Here is a 4,512-nt window from a genome sequence, read left to right as displayed (position 1 = left end):
CTTCTTCCTCAGCTCCCCATAACCCCTCCCCCCAGGGCAGTTCTACTGTCTGAAGTGTCTTTAGGCCATTCCCAAAGGGGGATTTTAACATGTTCTCATTCACAGTACAATTGTAAATGGGCTGATTTATCAATGTCATGCCCATATTGTGCCTGAGCAACATAGGGGGAACTGCTGCTTTTTCTTTCCTCATCCTTTCTTTCTTCATTTCTCCTCTGCTTTTTTTATCTGTTTGTCACTCTATTGTGCACTGCTATTTCTGGGTGCCTTGATAGTCGAAGCAAACTTTGTGCTGTTGAGGTTAGAGAGGGGAGCAGAGTGAGACTGATTCCCTGTAAGGACTTCTCTCTTGATATCCACCCCTTGGCGCTCATATGACCTTATGCAGTTGCGAGCGCCGTAAAACCCTCTACTAAAACAAGATAATAAGTAATTAAAAACTCCAGTTGATCAGTGGCAGAAACAAACGATTTGATTGAAAAAACTTTTACCAAATCATCCGTTTTTGTTCGTGATCAAGTGGAATTTTTATTGTACTGTTTTTTATTTATTGAAGTATAACAAAAAATAATATATTTTCATGATATGGATTGATATATATTTTTATTGGTGATTAAAAAATAATCAATGTTAATTTATGAGAAGCTCTGGTTGTTCTAGTTAATAATTTTTTAGAGTCATCATTGTTTTTGTTGGTGTATAGTATACTCAGACATTTTTAAAGTGCACATACTTTGTTTGTAAATATCTTTTATGCCCGTTTCAGCACTTTTGGATCTTAATAAAGAAATGATATAAGAGAAAACCGTTGGTTTTTCGCCTTTCATATCCGGCTTCCGACAGACGCTAGTTTTGTTTCGTAAATTCGATATTGTGCACTGATCTAGCCTACCTATTTATTTTGCAAAGTATAACATTGATATTGTACGGGTATATTAAAAGCAAGAAAATTAAAATGGGAATTTGAGAAAAAAGACTGAAGAGTTTGATCAAAACATGGATATTATTTCCGAAAGTCTGGATTTGAACAGCTGCAGTACGGTAGAGTACGCTAAACGGAAGTCTGATGTGTCACCAAAGATTCTGTACCAGTAGTAGAGAATCTTTGATATCACTGGGTTTCACGAGTGGCTCTGTAGGTCTGACCTGTAGCTCGCCTGGCTTGCACCGTGCAAATGAATGTATACATGATCGTGTGCTTAAGCAGCGTCGCTGTGTCGTCTGTTTTTTGTCAGCTGAACTGCGCGATGCGTCAGACGTGCTATTCAAGAGTGTTGTAAAAATGGCGGACATGTGTCGCCTCGCTTCGTGTTTATTTTCGACTGAAACTCTTCACAGATCATCAAAATCAACAAGAAGTAAGTATTATTAGGTGCTTTACTATAGAATATTGATGCTAGCATCAACACTTGGCCACAAAATCACCGAGAAATGCACTTTATCATACTTTGAAACTTCGAATCGAGAGGTTGACCTAGTTTCGACTGTTATCGTAGGCCTAGCCCTAGATCTAGGTGTGCTTCTCTAGATTCTAGATCTAGATCTAGCCTTGCATTGTAACCAATGTAAACTATCGCCGCGTGCAGCTGCAACTGCAAGTGTGTTTGTGTGTGTGTGTGGGGGGGTGGGGCTGCACTTGGCACAATTATGACATATAAAGAAGAGTTGTCCCGTCTTGGTATACAGTAATTGGTCTTTGATTACACAGTACCTAAATATAGCAAGGCAGACCCGTCAGTTGCACACCTACACACGTCGACACACAGTGCGGCTGTGCTGAGACGCAGTGAGTGTGCCTCGCGCTCGCTGAGACACAGGCGCCAACCCACAGTGCGGCTGTGATGACACGCACACGGCGTGCGCCAGGCAAGCTACAGGTCAGACCTATAAGTATAAGAGCCACTCTGGGACCGGCCTTAGGCTGTTTTGCAAAATGACTTGACTTAAGCCATTTCATGACTGCTGTCTCCCATTTAGGCTATTTTGCAAAATGACTTAATGAGCCATAATTTCTTTTCTTCCGTTTTTCAATTCTGAATGTCTTAGGCCACATTGAAAAGAATTTGACTGAAATGGACAGTTAGATCCAAGACTGAGCGTAACAAATTTGCCTAGGTGTTGGCCTAAGTATGGCTGAGGCTAAATTGAATGAGAGACGAATTTGCCTTTGTCAGACTATGCCAAATTACATGTACACTGGAAAATCAATGTCACTTTTGACCTAAGCCAATTGAATTTTTTTTTTTTTTAATTCTTTGAAATGGTTTGGAGTATATTTTTAATTTTACGTCTCAATATTATTTAATACATATTAAGCAGATGTCAAGGAGTCCAATGGTTCATCAGTTGCATTTTGGCCTAAGTCTGACTTAGGCCAAACAGGTAGCAGCTTGACAAAATTATTGTTCTACCTTCTCTTTCAAAATTGGAAGATTATTTTATTAGGGGTCGTTATCAAGCGATGTTCAAAGAATCGCACTCGAAAAAGCTTGGCATGTTGCGAAGCTCAAAAAATGTTTGACGTCAAATTTCTCAAAACTAAGTACATGTACTAAGGAGATAGGTACGGAGCAGAATTTTGAGGTAGCGACTAGCGTAGGTCAAGGCCCTACCTCCTCAGCGAAACGTTCGAAACTTGTTCCAAACCGCTCCGTCACGAAGCGGAGCGTACGGCATGCGAGCGTCGTGTGTTTACAACATGCCTTTCCAAAGTAATGAGCCGGTGAGATGACGAAGCCGTGTCCGAGTAAACACAAGGGTCCGTCAGACAGACAGAAGATGTGTGGGGCGGGCGGCATGCCACTAGTGTGATTTAGAAGACTTTTTCTATTTCTACACTCGTGAGAGGAATACCCTGTACAATAACAATAATAACAACAATTGTACAAACAAACACGAAGACTGTGTCCTCACTTCTGAGTGAGGTCTTCTTTTCCGGGAGGTAGGTTTGTTTCGTTTTGTGAATTTATCAAAATTTTACAATTTAAATTTTTGAGAAATTGATTTTGTTTTTACCTTTCTTCCTCTTGTTGTTGTTGTTGTTGTTGTTGTTGGTGGTGTTGGTGGTGGTGGTGTTGTTGTTGTTGTTGTTGTTCTTCTTCTTCTTCTTCTTCTTCTTCTTCTTCTTCTTCTTCTTCTTCTTCTTCTTCTTCTTCTTCTTCTTCTTCTTCTTCTTCTTCTTCTTCTTCTTCTTCTTCTTCTTCTTCTTCTTCTTCTTCTTCTTCTTCTTCTTCTTCTTCTTCTTCTTCTTCTTCGTCGTCGTCGTCGTCGTCGTCGTCGTCGTCGTTGTCGTCGTCGACGTACCGTGTTTGTTATTTTTTTAAAGGTAAACTTGTACTTCGTCAGCGTCAAAATTTGGATCATCATGGAGTCGGCAATCGAGTGGTTACACCCGGGACCGTAAGACTGAATGTTCAGGGGTTCGAGCGTCTTGTCTGTCCGACCTTGTGGTATAGGGAAATGCATTTTACACGAATGTCCTATTATTTAGCTCAGCCCTTTCGGAGAGATAGCGTTGAACTCGGAGGTCCTGCCTCTTAAGTAACTTATTAGTGCTATTAGAGGCGTTAAACCTACGCCATTTCAATTATTTCCGTCGGTGGCCTAGTGGTTAGGCTCTCGAACTCGCAACCGTAAGGTCGTGGGTTCGAATCCTGTCAGGGGCCCGACGTTGTGTCCTTGGGAAAGGTACTTTGCACAAATTTTCCTCACTTCACCCAGGTGGAAATGGGTACCCGGTTATAGACAGTGAACGATCTTGTCAGTTTGATAGTGTTTGAGGGCGTGAAATCCGCAGCTTGCACTGTATGCTTCTGCGGAAGCCGAGAATGTTTCTGAGTGTTTTCAGATGGTCTGCTGGGGTAATGATAGTTGTAAAGCGCATAGAGCATTCTCTGGAGCATGGATATGCGCTATATAAATGCAATTATTCTTATTCTTATTTCCCATTTCCCATTTTCAATTTAGATCATCTAGGAAACAGGCTGCTTTGGTCGTGTTTGTCAGCCCTGTCTGAGATGGAAACTGTGTCCCAACTGACAGACTTCGAGGATATTGTACTCGATTAGAATTAAAATAAAAACTCTCCTAATGTGAATGAAACTCACATCTACGTTTAACAGCGAAGCATTCAACCGTTACACCACAAACTCTGATTTACCTAGAAATATTACGAATCAACTTCTAATAAGATATTAAATGATAATATTATATTTTTATGTTGATGCAGCAGATATAATAATGATAGATAGCATTTAGTGTAGGACAAATTCCCACTCAACAGCAAATTCTGTGCCCCTTTTTTAAAAACCTATACATGTATTACGTATTACCCCAGCAGACCTGACAGCATTATAATGGAACAATCTCAACGTCCTGGTAAGCATACAAATACAGATAGAATGTAGATAGTGTAGCTTGTTCTTGCATGACATGTTGTGTCAGTAGTCTAATTGTTATGTCACAAAGGACGTCTATTCTGCTTTTTTCAACATTTTAAACATTTTTTTTTGG

Source organism: Aplysia californica, unplaced genomic scaffold (genome assembly GCF_000002075.1).
Source record: "Aplysia californica isolate F4 #8 unplaced genomic scaffold, AplCal3.0 scaffold00359, whole genome shotgun sequence".
In the NCBI taxonomy this organism is placed as follows: Eukaryota; Metazoa; Mollusca; class Gastropoda; order Aplysiida; family Aplysiidae; genus Aplysia; species Aplysia californica.
The sequence above is the reverse complement of the archived record's forward strand: the minus strand, read 5'-3'. Positions refer to the sequence as shown.